The sequence below is a fragment of the Polypterus senegalus genome, chromosome 18 (genome assembly GCF_016835505.1).
Source record: "Polypterus senegalus isolate Bchr_013 chromosome 18, ASM1683550v1, whole genome shotgun sequence".
NCBI classification, from domain to species: domain Eukaryota; kingdom Metazoa; phylum Chordata; class Cladistia; order Polypteriformes; family Polypteridae; genus Polypterus; species Polypterus senegalus.
This window is the reverse complement of record NC_053171.1, coordinates 46,152,681-46,170,055: the sequence shown is the minus strand read 5'-3', so window position 1 is coordinate 46,170,055 and position 17,375 is coordinate 46,152,681.

Genomic DNA, 17,375 nt, shown 5'->3' with positions numbered 1-17,375 from the left:
ATTCAAAGCTCCTACCCTCAGTTCCACTCTCTTTACTTTCCTCCTCTCCTCCTGCCTCCGGACACGTCTCCCCCCTCTTCTTCGGCCAACAGTAGCCCAATTTCCGACAGCATCCTGTTGGCTAACAGTACTGGTGGCGGTCGTTGTTAACCCGGGGCTCGACCGATCCAGTATGGAAATTTGTATTGTCCGCATATTGATTTGGCAAAATTTTACACCGGATGTCCTTACTGACGTGACCCTCCCCATTTATCCGGGCTTGGCACCAGCACGAAGAAACACACTGGTTTGTAAATCCCCTGTGGCTGGTGTATTATCAATAAGAAAAAATATCTTAAACAGTGAAATAATAAAATACATCCATTTCATTTTCTAACCAGATTAGCCAAACATATTAAACATATTGTTTTTAATTTCGTGTCTTTTAACTAAGCAATAAGATGTTAAAAACGCTGACAAAAAAGCGGTACAGGACAGTATCACGCGCTCACAGGCCAATGGCTTGCCTTGCACTATAGGTTACACGTCACATGATCCATAGTGCAGTAAGGCTCTCTAATAGCACAGGACGTTCATTACATTATCCAAGATTCATTAATAACGTGAGTGCAGGTGCCGTTATAACACATAACCTTTTTTTACTCCTGCTTTTAAACAGCAATATATACTGTTTGCAATTAAATCGGATGCAAGTCAAAAATATAAAAAAAACTCTAACCCCGTCACCGATGCCTACTGTACTGTAAACAGAATAAAAATAAAGGGAATAAAAAGGAAGGCGGGAAAGTAAGTTGTTTGTCCAGACCAATGCTCCCCTGAAATGTTTTTGCTTTAATTTTTTTCACCCTAATCCTGAAAAGTGAATTGGAGCGGAACACTGCAAGCGGTAAGAGACTTCAGGACAGCAAAAAATAATAAGCGTCGTAAGTGCTAACAACAATATGCACGTTTCTTTAGTGAGAAGAAATTAGGATGTAAGAATAATCTTTAGATAAAGAATTACACAGCAGTTACACGGGAAGGCTAGTATAAGACCGAGAGCATACGCATGCATTCATAACGAGGAACATACTCTTTAATAGTTTATTTGGCAGCACCGGGTGTGAAACTACAAAAGATAAAAAAAGCATTGTGTTAGGAAACCAGTCATCTAAGTAGACAATCGCGATAAAGTGAAAGTAATCTATACTAATAAAAGGCAAAGCCCTCATTGTCTCACTGACTCATCACTAATTCTCCAACTTTCCGTGTAGGTAAAAGGCTGAAATTTGGCAGACTCATTCCTTACAGCTTCCTTACAAAAGTTGGGCAGGTTTCATTTCGAAATTCTACGCGTAATGGTCATAACTGTAACCTATTTTTTCGTCCATATACTATAATAGACTTCTGCTCGATAGCCGTGGGAGGCGTAGTTACGCCTCCCACATAATTTAGTGCCTGCCCATATAAGGCCGTCTGTCAGTGGCAATCCAATAGAAACACTGCCGCTAAATATTCACGGGTGAAGGACTGTGCTTATGCAGACGAAGATGAGATGGTCAGGGTGGTGTTTGGCACAAACGCAGCGAAACTGCAAGAGAAACTTTTAAGTGCCGGGTCTTAGCTAACATTAAATACAGCCATGGACATTGCACGAGATGGCACCAGCACAGCTGGGAACCTTTGATGCATGTACACCGAGCGGCTCACGTGAACCGACGCAGTGCACAGACAAAAAGCAACAGTTCCAAAGACTGCTGAACAAAAACCGAATTACAAAATTGAGAAGGCAGCAAAAAAATATGAAGCGTGTGACACATACAAACATATTCATAAGTGCAGCTACTGCGGAAACAAAGCACACGGTTGAAAAAGTGAATGTCCCGCTAAAGGAAGACAGTGTAAAAAAAAACCCGTGCATGCAGTGTGTCAGGTCTCAGATAAAGAGGAAGACGAGCTGTTTATTGATGCAGTAAGAAACGAATCGATGAATGAAACCTCTTATCTTTACAACGATTGACAAACACGGAATGTAACTTGAACACAACACATCGTACAAATATGAACCTGATTGAAAGAAATAATGATAATCAAATCCTTGATGACAGCAACACTCATAACACTCACAAAACAGTTACTGTATATTGACAATCATGTTACGTTATTTTTAAAATGTTCCCTTTTCTTTTCATAACTTCTTTAACACACTACTTCTCCGCTGCGAAGCGCGGGTATATATATATACCCCGATCTACATACTCTCAAATAGACAAACCACACACTGTGGCGCAATGGAAGAGGCTTCGCCTCTAGCTCCGACGACTGAGGTTCGATTCCCGAGAGGGGTTGCACTGAGTGTGTACGCCTGATGACCCCAAAATTAGGGCGAAACATGTGTCGCATACTCTTTGCATTATTTCACAGTAAAACTATTGCAATATATATATACATACATATATATACACACACCTACATATATATCAGCGCTTCCCAATTCATTTTACCCTCGCATCCCCTTGGTTTGAGATGTTTGAAAAAATATGCGGTTAACGCAGAAAGAGAGATCACCAATTGAAGCTTTATGAATAATGGATACTTTATTTGCCATCAATGATTGTTTTGGTAAAGCCATACTCAGTGTAATCATTAGATGAACGGTAAAAAGTAAGAGCGAGGGGAGGGTGACTTATTGAGGCACGCAGGCGAAACCACAATAGCACACGAGCTCGATGTAGTGCGCGTCAACTCGATCTGAATTACGCGATCACATTCGAAAAAATATATCTTTTCAAGTTCTATTTAGTCGACACAAATATCTCTGGTTGGAATGTAAGGCGAATTTACTCTTTACATTTCTATAGTGAAGAAAAATTTATGCAATGATGCCTACATTTAACTTACATTCCTACCAAAGACATTTCTGTCGACTAAATAAAAATTCCTTCTATTTAAAATTTAAATAGAACTTGAACAGATAAGATAGTTCATAATATCCACACAGACTTGCAAGTAAGAGCGGGAGTCATCCGTTGTAACAAGCAGCGTATTGCGCTGATACGAAATAGCTTGCCCATTTAATTATTTAGGAATGGATAAATAAATAAAGATTTTGTACAAAATGGTCATAACTGGAACCTATTTTTATCCATATACTGTAATAGATTGCAGCTCGATGGCCATGGGACGCGGAGTTGCATGTCACATCATCACACCTCCCACGTAATCACGTGAACTGACTATGAACGCAGTACGTAGAAAACAAGGAAGAGCTACAAAGAGCGCTGAAGAAAAAACGCATGCAGCTACTGCAGAAACAAAGCACGGTGTAAACCGTAAGTTTAAATTAAGTTTATATGCCCCCGCTGCCATTTGTCATGCCTACGACAAAACCATATTTGTGAGATACAAGTTTAATGAGAAGACACAAGGTATAAATGAGACTTTGGATCACTTTGTAACGGAGTTAAAATTGCTGTAGCGAGAAACTTTTAAGTGCCGAGTCTTAGCTAACATTAAATAAAGCCGTAGACATCGCAACATCACACAAGAGAGCAGCTCACGTGAACTGACTGAACGCAGTATGAGTGATCACTTCCATGCATCAAACCTGTTCAAAAAATGCATTACACAATTGACAAGGTAGGAAAAGAATATGCTCCGAGTTGAGCTCCACAGCTAACGCGGTCTTGCGGAAGCAACTTCGTCACGCTGCCACCAAATACTCACAGAAAAATCCACAAGTTAATACACACACTGTCTCTAGAGTTTCTCCACACTCAATGTATTCCTCGCATCTCCGTTATACCCTCTGATCGCCCATTTCAATTCAAATGCCTCCAATTTCCTGTAAGGCTCTGCTTCGCGATGACAAGTAATAAGTCTCACGGACAGACCCTACAAAAGGTTGCCATTGATTTGAGGCAAGATTGCTTTTCTCCTGAACAACTATACGTTGCAGTCTCAAGAGTGAGCTCGCGCAGCTTCGTCATATTACAACCGGAGTGCTGAACTGACAACGTGCTATACAAACAGAACTATAACAATCGTAATAAACGAACAATAAAACAGAGGAGAACCTGTGGATTAAATAAAAAGGCTGCTTCCTTGGCGAGGCAAGGAAAAAGGATGGCCTTATATGTCGTTCATTTATAAAACAGCTGAGAAGCTGTGTAAAGGCTGCTTCACAAAAAACCAGCGGAGAGCCTTATATGAGCAGGCAGTCAGCTAAAGAGGGGAATCAATAAATAACTATAATCGTAATAAACGAGCAAAAAAATAGCGTACAAGCCGCAGATTAAATAAAGGAAATGGGTACCTGAACAGTAAAGTAAGTCTCAAATAGCTACACAACAACTATAACAATCGTAATAAACGAACAATAAAACAGTACAGAACCGCAAAGCAAGGAGATCGGACGGCCTTATATGGCGTTCGTTTATAAAGCAGCTGAAAAGCTTGAGTAAAGGCAGCTTCACAAAAAAACAGCAGAGCGCCACACTCTGAATGTATTCCTCGCATCACCATTATACCCTCTGATCTCCCATTTCACTTCAAATGCCTCAAATTTCCAGTAAGGCTCTGCTTCGCGATGACAATTAATAAGTCTCAGGGACACACCCTACAAAAGGTTGCCATTGATTTGAGGCAAGATTGCTTTTCTCCTGGACAACTATACTTGAATTCTCAAAAGTGAGCTCGCGCAGCTTCGTCATATTACAACCGGAGTGCAGCCAGAAACTTTTAAGTACCAGGTCTTAGATAACATTAAATTAAGCCATAAGACATCGCAACATCACACAAGATAGCAGCTCACGAGAACTTACTGAACACAGTACGAGTGATCACTTCCATGCATCAAACCTGTTCAAAAAACGCATTACACAATTTACAAGGTGATGGCTTTCTATGGCGTTCGTTTATAAAGCAGCGGAGAGGCTGTGTGAAGGCAGCTACACAGAAAAAGCAGAGCGCCACACTCTGAATGTATTGCCGGCATTACCGTTATACCCTCTGATCTCCCATTTGAATTGAAATGCCTCAAATTTCCAGTAAGGCTCTGCTTCGCGATGACAATTAATAAGTCTCAGGGACACATCCTACAAAAGGTTGCCATTGATTTGAGGCAACATTGCTTTCCTCCTGGACAAAACTATACGTTGCATTCTCAAAAGTAATCTCAGTGCACAGCTTGGTCATATTACAACCGGACTGCTGAACTGACAACGTGGTATACAAAGAGATCCTTAACAAATAGATATTGGTATATTTTCCCTTAGTTTAAAAAGGTTTTCTTTTCTTCTTAATAAAAATTTAAAAGCAGTACTTCCTCACTGCGAAGCGCGGGGATTTTGCTATATACAGTATATATATGTAGATATATACAGTATATATGTATGTACTGTATGTGTATATATATGTAGATACGTATATATGTGTATATATGCAGATATGTATGTATGTGTATATGTATATATGTATATGTGTATGTGTGTATATATATATATGTACAGTAAATATGTGTATATGTAGATATGTATATATGTATATATGTATATATTGTAAAAGGACCGAGGAGACAGCAATAAGGGTTGGGGTTTTCCGGCCCCGTATATTGTACAGATAATATCCAACAGAAAGAAAAAAGGTCATAAGTATAAACTAAACAGTTCATAACGCGACGCCGTCTCCTGGCGTCGCGGCCATTTTATAGGGGTGGAGCCGGAAGTGAAGGACAGCTGGGAAGGACCGCAAGGGAGGATGGGAAGGATGACGTCAGGGCAAGATGGCGGAGGAAGGGCGGAAGTACCGCACTGCGGTCAAACCAGGCCTATGGTGCTGGAAGGTCTCTTTTTCTATAAGGAAGCAGAGGGAGAAAGTTAATACCCCGCCATTCCCTGGCGGCGAATGTTTTCCCAGGTGTTCTCGAATCAGTCCGCGGCCTCCTAATCGCTCGTGCGTGACACGATCCCCCCCTTAGCCGAGGACCGTCAGGTCGGGCGGACCTAACCGAGAGGTCGTGAATACGAGAGAGAGCATCGGCATTGGCTTGAAGGGTGCCCGCCGATAAGTGACAGTGAACTTATACGGCTGCAAGTCCAGAAACCACCTAGTGACCGCGGATTCACTCTTTGTGCAGGGACATCCACTGAAGTGCAGCGTGGTCAGTCACCAGAGCGTTCGACCCAGCAGGTAGTAACGGAGGTGGGTCACTGCCCACTTAATGGCCAAGGCCTCCCTCTCCACCGCCGCATACCGGGTCTCCCGGTCCATCAGTTTCCGCTAAGGTACATCACAGGGTGCTCGACACCATCGACGCTTTGGCTCAGCACGGCGCCCAGGCCTGTGTCCGCGTCGGTCTGGAGAATAAACGGAGCCCAAAATCGGGCGTCCGTAACACAGGTGCCGGCGTTAGGGCCTTCTTTAGGTCACTGAACGCTGTTCTGCTTGTCGGTCCACACCACGCGAGGGAGCCCCTTTTGTCAGGTTAGTCAAGGGTGCTGCTCTTTCGGAGAAGCGGGGAACAAACCGGCGGTAGTAACCCGCAAGCCCCAAGAAAGCCTGCACCTGTTTCTTGGTATTCGGACGGGCCATTCTAAGATGTCTTTAACTTTGGAGCCTGTGGCCGCACCTGTCCTTGTCCCACGAGGTAGCCTAAATATTTGGCCTCCTTTAATCCAAAAACACTTCCGGGGTTTATGCGGAGGCCGGCTTTAGCCAGTGTTAGGAGGACAGCGGAGACCTGCAATAGATGCTCCTCCCAGGTGCCGGAATAGATGACAACGCCATCCAGGTAGGCGCACTATAGGACTGATGGGGCTTCAGCACTCTGTCTACCAGACGTTGGAAGGTCGCCGGGCCCCGTGCAGCCCAAATGGGAGGACCTTGTACTGCCAGTGCCCGCTAGGGGTGCTAAAGGCCGTTTTTCCTTTGCGGATGCCGTTAAAGGAATTTGCCAATACCCTTTGTCATGTCAAGGGTAGTCAATATCGAGCCGTACCCAGCCGCTCAAGGAGGTCGCCAATGCGGGGCATGGGGTAGGCATCGAACTTGAGATCTGATTCAGACGCCTAAAGTCGTTACAGAACCTCCAGGAGCCGCCTGGCTTGGAGACGAGGACAATAGGGCTGGACCAGGGACTATGGCTCTCTTCAATTATGTCCATGTCCAACATACGTTTCACCTCCAGTTCGACCTCTGCGCTTTGCCTCCGGAGTCTGTAGGGCCTCTCCCGGACGATTACACCGGGTCCGTGATTATATCGTGGGCAATCAGCGGGTCCGCCGGGTGACTCGCCACCACCTCGGGATGGCACGGAGGGTCGGGTTAACTCCTGCCGCTGCTTGGGGTCAGCTCTTCTCCGAGGTTAAGGGCAGTTGTGCTCGTGAAGAGGGAGAGCGACCTATGGGAGCTGGGAAGCTCCTCTCTATCTCTCAGGGCTTTAGCAGGTTGACATGATAGATCCTCTCGCCGGTCGACGATTGGGCTGTTTCACCAAATAGTCGACGCAGTCCCTTCCTCTCCTTAACCTCGTAAGGCCCTTGCCAGTGAGCGAGCAGCTTCGAGTGGGAGGTCGGGGCGAGCACCATAACTCGGTCCCCGGCGGAACTCCCTGAGGACGGAGTTGCGGTTGTAACACCGGCCTGCGCTGCTTGCGCACGAGTCACGTGCTCTTTTAGGAGGGGCCTGATCTTTGTGAGTCGGTCGCGCAGTTGCGCTATGTACTCCAAAATGTTAGAGGAAGGAAGGCCTCGCCTCCCAGCCTTCTTTTAGGATGTCGAGGATTCCCGGGGTTGTCGCCATATAACAATTCAAATGGGGAGAAGCCAGTAGAGGCCTGGGGTACCTCCCGGTAAGCAAAAGCACGGCGGGAGGAGCTGGTCCCAGTTCCTGCCGTCGCGCTGACTACCTTGGAGCATCTGCTTAAGCGCCTGGTTAAAGCGTTCCACCAGCCCGCCAGTTTGCGGGTGATAGACAGACGCTTTCAGGTGCTTTATCTGCAGTAATTTGGCTACCTCCTGAACGTATCCGATGTAAGGGCGCACCCTGGTCCGTGAGGACCTCCTTGGGTATGCCCACGCGTGAAACAAATTAACCAGTTCCCGTGCGATGCTTTTAGTATTAGCGGGCGCAGGGGAACCGCCTCTGGGTACCGGGTGGCATAGTCCACCATGACTAGAATATATCTGTGGCCACGGGTTGAGGGCTCCAGGGGTCCTACCAGATCGACCCCTATTCTTTCAAAGGGTACATCAACTAGGGGTATAGGGACTAGAGGAGCACGGTCCCTCCTAGGAATCTGGCGGGTCTGGCACTCCGGACAGGATTGACAGAACGCCGGACCTCCTCATTGATCCCAGGCCAGTAAAACCGGAGTTTAATTCTCTCCAGTGTTTTTCGGCCCGAGGTGGCGCCTAGGAGGTGAGCGTGCCAACTCGCATATCTCCCGCCGGAAGGTACGCTGAATTAGCAACAACTTCCGCACCTCGCCCTCATGGGTAGCCACTTTCGGTACAACAGATCATTTCAGAGGACAAAGAAGGGTTCGCGGTGTGGAACCGTCCGCTGGTGAGCTGTTAGGCAGAACAACCGCATTCCGGGCAAAGCGCAGGGAATCATCATTCCACTGTTCCCTCTTAAAGGAGGCTGGCGTGGACCGAAACTGATGGTCCAGGCCGCCGAGAGGTCTTGTGGCCTGGGCCTGGGAAGAGTTCCCTGGCTAGTCCCTTCCCGCGGAGTCTTCGGGTCAAGGTCCGTGGCCAGGAAAAGTCCCCGAGAAACACCAGCGCCGCTAGGGCCTGCTCTTGTGCACGGGCGTGGAGGCCGCGGGGGGGGTGCCTTTTCCCCCTCATCACTAGATCCAACAGGCCCGGGGCGCGAATGGCTTACCGCTGATTCTTTTAGACCAGTCTTGTCCCAAAATCACTGGGAAGGGGGTTCGGTAACACAGCGACCGTCATTTGGGTTGGTTCCCCCTTCCAGGTGACATAACAGTGAGCGGAACGATAGGACCTAGTCCCCCCATGCACACAAGTGACCAACAAACGCTGGTTTAACCACTGTTGCGGTAAGACAAAGCGGCGACAATGGTAATGTTGCTGCGGAATCAAACAAAGCTACCACGGCGTGCCCATTTAGCAACACCACTCCCGTGTTCGGACTCGCCAAGGGATGCGGCGGGATACAATACCTCTCCGGCGGCGTCCAGGTACAGTCCATAGGCTCCGGGCGATGTTGTGGGGCAGGTTGGTAGAAGGTGGCCGGTCTCGCCACACTTGAAACAGCGCGGGCGGTCCCCGCTTCTCTCTGGCTCTTGCTGGCGCTTCTGCAGCGCGTCGAGAGGGCTCGGGTGGCCGCCCGTCCCTGCCGGTTCCCGCGAGCAGGCTTTTCTGACCCCCCAAGTCGGAGGACCGCCAGCTGACGCTCCAGGACGTCTAGGAGGCCCGACATGTTTTGGTAGGCGTGTCCCCGGACCTGCTGGGCGAGGGAACTGGGCATGGCATTGACCAGGCCTTCACAGGCCACCTGCTCGACCACTTTCCGCCCCTGGGGTCCCTCTGGCCGTAGCCAGCGCCCCATCTTGCCCCAGAACTCGAACGCCTGGGCGCGAGCAGGCTTTTCGGGTCAAAGACCCAGTTCCGCCATTCGCCGCCTGCTGGCCCGGGCTAATGCCGTAGCGGGCCAGTATTTCGGGCTTGAGGAGGTCGTAATTAGCGGCCTCCTCCTCAGGAGGGTCATAATAGGCCAGCAGCTGGTCCTTCAGATATGGCGCCAGGATGGACGCCCACTGACCGCTGCCACTCGCTCCGGTGGCCGTCCTCTCAAACATTCCCAGGTAAGCGTGGAGGTCCTCCGAAGGGCCCATCGGTACTAAAGGAGGAGGCGGCTGCCTGGGCGGGAGTCTGGTCTCGCCTTGGGCTTCTACTAACCTGGCCTCGTGGCCTCCAGCTCCCGGGTGGTGGCGGCTTGCGCCTGCTGCAGCGCTGGAGCTGGACGTTCATTGCTTGTAGCACAGTGTTGAGGTCCTGTCCCTCCGTCATCTCGGGATCTCTGTATCCTGCCGACTACGCCAATTGTAAAAGGACCGAGGAGACAGCAATAAGGGTTGGGGTTTTCCTGCCCCGTATATTGTACAGATAATATCCAACAGAAAGAAAAAAGGTCATAAGTATAAACTAAACAGTTCATAACGCGACGCCGTCTCCTGGCGTCGCGGCCATTTTATAGGGGTGGAGCCGGAAGTGAAGGACAGCTGGGAAGGACCGCAAGGGAGGATGGGAAGGATGACGTCAGGGCAAGATGGCGGAGGAAGGGCGGAAGTACGCACTGCGGTCAAAGCAGGCCTATGGTGCTGGAAGGTCTCTTTTCTATAAGGAAGCAGAGGGAGAAAGTTAATACCCGCCATTCCCTGGCGGAATGTTTTCCCAGGTGTTCTCGAATCAGTCCGCGGCCTCCTAATCGCCGTGCGTGACAAAATATATATATATATATATATATATATATATATATATATATATATATGACAGCAACACTCATAACATTGACAAAACAATTACATTGACAATCATTTTACGTTATCTTTTAAAATGTTTCGTTTTCTTTTTCATAACTTCTTTAACACACTACTTCTCCGCTGCGAAGTGCGGGTATTTTGCTAGTTCTCAATAAGTCACAAGCAGTCAAGTTAAATAACCGCAATAATTCATTTAAACCATTATTTATTTTTAAATTATTTATTTTAAAAAGAGAGCTAATAAATGTACTAATTTGATGATGAGGCCAATATGATGCATGTCCTGTTTGCTGTTGGAGCTTTTGTAGTATAGTTTGGATGAGTCAGTCCTTCTTGAGCTGAAGTAGAACTGGTAGAGTGGGTCCTGTAGACGCAAGTAAAGCATGCACTCTGTTCTCAGGCATCAACCCCAGCAAGCCATTTTCAGAACTTGTTCACAGGCCCGCCGCCAGGGGGGGGACAAACAGGCCTCTGGTCCGGGGCTCTAACGAAAGGGGGCCCCTTCACGCTTGATTCTTTTTATGCTGATGTGCACGTAGATATATATTCAGACAATTATTCAAGTTACATGTCATAAAAAATAAATCATTTAGCTTACAACAATACAAGTGAGTGTTTTAATAGCCGCACGCTCCACTCAAGTAGACATCGTGCTCGTGTCGTGTGAAGCACGCTTCTCAAAGACAAAGGAGAGCCGACACCGACGTCCTTGAGCTTGACGTTGACTAGTATGTTTGTTGCACAGGGTACGTGGATAATGGATTGACTTCGCCGCTGTAATTGAATACTTCCGCTTCACACACACAGGCACTGTTCTGTCTCAGACAACAGCGATATTGTTGTGCACTATCATGTATGTTGATGTGTATGGTGTAGCAGAAGTCCATCTCTGTAGTTTGATAATTCATTCGCTTGGGTGTTTGTTGCTTTTAAAGCAGTGACGAGTGTGCGTTGGTTTTGTGTGTATCACTAAAGATTCTGGATCAATCGGATTTTTTGAAAACTTTGAAGTTTGATACAGCAACTTACCATACTGATTGTACACCATGTAGATAACCCTAACCGTTAGTATATATTAAAATGTTCAGATGTTACTCCTATTCATTGCATTGGTATAATTGTACTGTTACACGTTAGGTAATAAATAGGCCTCTCTCTTTAATGTATTGTTTCAAGTCCCCTACGAGCTTCCGTTAGCACTGGCTTTCCTTCTCGCAGTCAAACTTTGATGTGCGAGAAGGCTTAACTCATTAAGTATGGTATTCATAAATGCAGCATTGTCGCTGTCGGATTAACTACATTTCGATCATTTTGCATATGTATTTGAAGGTTTTGGCATGTGGGGACCCAGGGGAAGGCAGAGGGGCCCAAATATTTCTGGCGGCGGGCCTGCTGTTCAGGACGTTGAACAACTGGACGGTGACGGTGAAAACTGTGAAGTGGCAGGCAGGTATGAGAAACGAATGGGTCATCTCAAAACATGTCCACAAAAAGAGAGACAGGTAGTGATATTGGCTTAAATAGTCTGTAGAGAGGTATTGAAATGCATGTTCACTACAGAAGCAGACTTTCCTGTACAGGGTATTATCCTATAGGTCCACTGTTTGGGGGGTGGATTACTCCTTGGAAGGGTGGATAAACTTCTGTGGAGGAGGATTTAGATGTCATTGTCCATGTTGGAACAACTGACATAAATAAAGGCAGGCGCTGGCTATCAGGACTTGTAGCACATCCAGTTAAGGCTGGAGCCTGATCTCTCTGCACCCCCTGGCAGCGCAATTGGGACCCAACAGTTCCCATAGTGCCCTATGGGAATCAAGGGTACTACCGCTACCCAGGGGATAATGCCCCATGCAGGCTATCCTCCCAGGCTACATGTGTACTGTATCTATACTAATAAAAGGCAAAGCCCTCACTCACTCACTGACTCACTCATCACTAATTCTCCAACTTCCCGTGTAGGTAGAAGGCTGAAATTTGGCAGGCTTATTCCTTACAGCTTACTTACAAAAGTTGGGCAGGTTTCATTTCGAAATTCTACGCATAAGGGTCATAACTGGAAGCTATTTTTCCCCATATAATGTAATGGAGTCTTGAGTTGGAGATGGCCGCGGGGGGCGGAGTTTCGTGTGACATCATCACGCCTCCTACGTAAGTACGTAGAGCACAAGGAAGAACTCCAAACAGCGATCAGCACAAAACGCCATTTCACAATTGAGAAGGCAGAAAAACATTATGAAGCAAATGATGCATACAAGCATATTCATAAGTACAGCTACTGCGGAAACAAAGCACGGCGTGAAACGTAAGTTTATATTAAATTAAGTTCATAGGCTACCACTAGCGTTTGTAATTTAGTGCCTGCCCATATAAGGCCGTCCATCAGCGGCAATCCAATACAAACACTGCCGGTAAATATTCACGTGTGAAGGACTGTGCTTATGCAGAGGAAGATGAGATGGTCAGGGTGGTGTTTGGCACAAACTCATTGAAACTGCGAGAGAAAGTTTTAAGTGCCGGGTCTTAGCTGACATTACACGAGATGGCACCAGTACAGCTGGGAACCTTCGATGCAAGAACACCAAGCGGCTCACGTGAACTGACGCAGTGCACAGACAAAAAGCAACAGTTCCAAAGAGTGCTGAACAAAAACCGAATTACACAATTGAGAAGGCAGCAAAAAAATATGAAGCATCTTATACATAGAATAATATTCAGAAGTGCAGCTACTGCGGAAACAAAGCACACGGTGGAAAAAGTGAATGTCCTGCTAAAGGAAGACAGTGTAAAAAAAAAAAAAACGTGCATGCAGTTTGTCACATCACAGATAAAAAGGAAGACGAGCTGTTTATTGGTGCAGTAAGGAACTAATTGATGAATGAAACCTCTTATCTTTACAACGATTGACAAACACGGAATGTAACTTGAACACATCCTACAAATACGAGCCTGATTGAAAGAAATAATGATAATCAAATCCTTGATGACAGCAACATTCAATAACACTCACAAAACAATTACTGTATATTGACAATCATGTTACGTTATTTTTAAAATGTTCCCTTTTCTTTTTCATAACTTCTACTTCTCCACTGCGATACACGGGTATATATATAAATGTATATATATAACCCGATCTACAATACATACTTTAGCATAGACAAGCCACACGCTGTGGCTAATTGTAGAGTCTTAAGCCTCTAACGCCGACATTCGAGGTTCGATTCCCGAGGGGGTGTACTGACTATGTACGCGCGCTACCCGATTCATTTTACCTTCGCATCTCCTTGGTTTGGGACGTATGAAAAAATATTAGGTTAACGCAGAATCATGTTATGTTATTTTTAAAATTTTCCCTTTCTTAGCACAAGCACAGTTGAGAAGCTTCGATACATGTACTCCATAACGCGTTAAAAAATAACGCATTTAATCACACTTTCAATTCCAAGCAAACGGGAACTTTTGTCAATGCATGATTTCCTGGTATATCCATTACACTGATGCACACATCACAGCTACAAAAATGTTAGAGTCGGAATAAAGCGCGTTCCTACGACTGATCATTTCGACTACCCAAGGAAAGCCTTGATAAAAGCATGGTTTTGTGCACACTGAAAAGCAAGCAAAATTAGATGCATTACAGAAAGCGGACTTTGTGGCTCTTACTGGGGATCATTGGACTTCCGTGACCGTTAGTAATTCTAAATACATCTAATTACAAAATGTTCAATGATCACACTGTTTTAGCCTAATGTACAAAATAATTTTGGCTAATGTTACTCAGAGTTTAAAGAGTAAGCTGGTCAAATTACCTTTTATGTTTCTGACTTATTTTTTTAAGAAGAAAAACTGCACTTTATGGTGAAATTTTGGTTATTATTATTTAAAGACAATACTATTCTGAAAATGTACTTAAAGTACTTAAACTACCACTTTATTTTTAAGTCTGCCCAATTTTAACCAGGGATGATATTTTTGTTTCTGTTTTGAATTCAAATGCAGTTTAAAGGCTTTTTTTTTTCAGAAATTAAAACGGCTTCAGTTTACAATGTTCATGTCCATGTCTATTATTTGATTCTGTCGCCCACTAAAACCGTTTTAAATAAAAAAAAAAAAAAACATTTGCGATTTGGGGCAAATTTACGTGTCTTGATTACATACGATTAATCAAGATTAATTCTTACACAGCCTCTAATTAATTGGATTAATTTTTTTAATCGAGTCCCACCCCTAATATATATATATATATATGTAGATTTGTATATATATGTGTATATACAGTATATATGTAGATATGTATATGTTGTATATACAGTATGTATATATGTGTGTGTGTATATATACAGTATGTGTATGTATATGTATATGTATATATATGTATGTGTGTATATGTATATATATATATATATATATATATGTGCATATATATATATATATATGATGTGCATATATATATATATATGTGCATATATATATATATATATATGTTTATATGTGTATATATATGTTTATATATGTGTCTGTGTGTGTGTGTGTGTGTGTGTGTATATATATATATATATATATAAACATATATATATACACATATAAACATATATATAAATATATATATATATATACACACAGCAACACTCATATCAATGACAAAACAATTACATTAACAATCATCTTACGTTATTTTTAAAATGTTTGCTTTTCTTTTTCATAACTTCTTTAACACACTACTTCTCCGCTGCGAAGCGCGGGTATTCTGCTAGTATATAATAGACAAACAAAATGTGTTTACTTTAAAAAGTCTTTCGTGGAGATAAATGGTTTTCATTTTAGAATTCAGCACTCAAAAATGTATAAAGATCACATGAAGTTATCAAAACTGCCCCCACAAAATATATGTTTGGAATTTCAAGTCATGCCCTTAATCTGAAAGCATTTGTTGGGCAGCTTTATTCAGCCTTCTCATAGGTGTTGATGTAGAGTTAACAAATGCCACAATTTACCTTTTCCCTCAAAAAGTAATTTTTCAGGTCATTTTTTTGTTTCTCAACTTTTATTATATAAAACACATTTCTTAAAAATATATCAACCTATGAAAAATTATTTCTTTCGGAAATGGATGGGGGAGCAAACACTTTTTGGATACAAGGACTAAGCTAGAAAACCCCATGCCTTCCTTCCTTTATTTTTATTCTGTTTACAAAAATTCATTGTCAAATGTTCTCCAAAATGATTAAAACTGATTTTCAACCCACTTTAATCAAGTCTTCAGTGTTTTCATTTTTAAAATCACCTGATGCACTATGAAGACATAAAAGAGCAGGGCTAACTGGCAGAGCCTGCTAGGAAAGGCTGCGTTAAGTCATTTGTCATTTCATGGACTCTCTACATGTATGGGCCAGCCCTGCCTAGCTAGTCCTCCATCTACTTATTCCTATTGGTGCGGCCAAGGATTACGCAGAGGGCCTACAATTCGGTAGTATGTAAATTTTTAAAAGTGAAGAAATGCAGTTTTTCAGGTTGCAGCCAACATATCTCATTAGTAGTAAAGGGCACCATCAAACAAACATAAAAATAGGAGATTTCGAAAACAATGACAAAACACTACGTTACCTGGAAGAGGACACATAATCAGGAAGATATTAAGGGAGGTAGAAACAAATCCACTGAAGAACTGCAGATGTTGATTACACCTTAAAGTCGCCATGTCTCCAAATTAAATTGTTAAGAGCATGCTGACAGTTAATTTGCAAGAGCTGCTGCCAACGCTTCCTTTTAATACTTGACCAGCAACATGTTCAAACCCAATTCTCATCTGTGTGCCTCAAGGAAAATGTAGCAAAGATGGGTACATTTGAAATGTAAAGCTTTATAAAATGTTCACATTACTAATGTGTAACTATAAAAAAATGAAAGTCAATGTTACTTTATGGGTTACACTCGTTAAAAAAATAACCAAAGAAATCTTTGCTAGCTTTTTGATTTTAGAAGTTGTGCTTTCACACTATGCATACAGGCACATTGTTCATTACATTATAAAGTGTTTTTATAGGACTGAACTTTGTAGCTTGTTCAATGCACTGCATATAGCTATTTGCTATTCAGCCTTAACAACAAGAGCAGAAACGAAAACAAGAGAAGGGTAATACTCCTTCAGATCTGCCATACTTACATTTCTTTTCTTCAATTTGTGGCACTCGTCTGTTCTCTTAATATTTTTTACAAATTTTCCTGCCGTTAACTGATAATTAACACGGGCGAGCATTTTTAAATTCCCACAATAAAGTAATCCGTCTTTAAATTTTAAAACACAAATTAGGCTGAAACCTATGTTTATTAGAAAACAAATCTGACATCTAGTGCCAATATATCAATCAGCTTAGCATGGTTAATGAACTTACTGTTTTATTAGAAAATGTCAGCATATTCCAAAACACATTCTTTTTGGTTCAGATCTCCTACTGAATCATTTTCTCTAGAGAAGAGAAATTGGGCTGTTTCTGAAGTAGCATGGAAAACATCATTCAGATTTATAGTGTTACTACATGACATTTTGAATTTTTAGATTGTGAAACAGTATTAAAGAATGAAACAGAACTGAATGTGTATATATGAAATGTGTCCTACCACTTTTGTATCTACTGAAATACAGGGAAAAATAACCATAAAACTAAATCTATGCAGAATAAAAAAACATGCAGTCCACTCCTCCTTCTGCAATGCTCAAGATGAGGATGCTTCTCTTGTTCTTTGCAAAATAAGGTCCTAGTTTGGGGTATTCGCTGCAGAGCAAACAGACAGTTTGAAGCTTTGCTTCATGGCAGTGTTCCACTTGCCCTACTGAAGGTTAGAACAAAATTCAATCTTGAGCAGCTCAGAACCCTACAATACT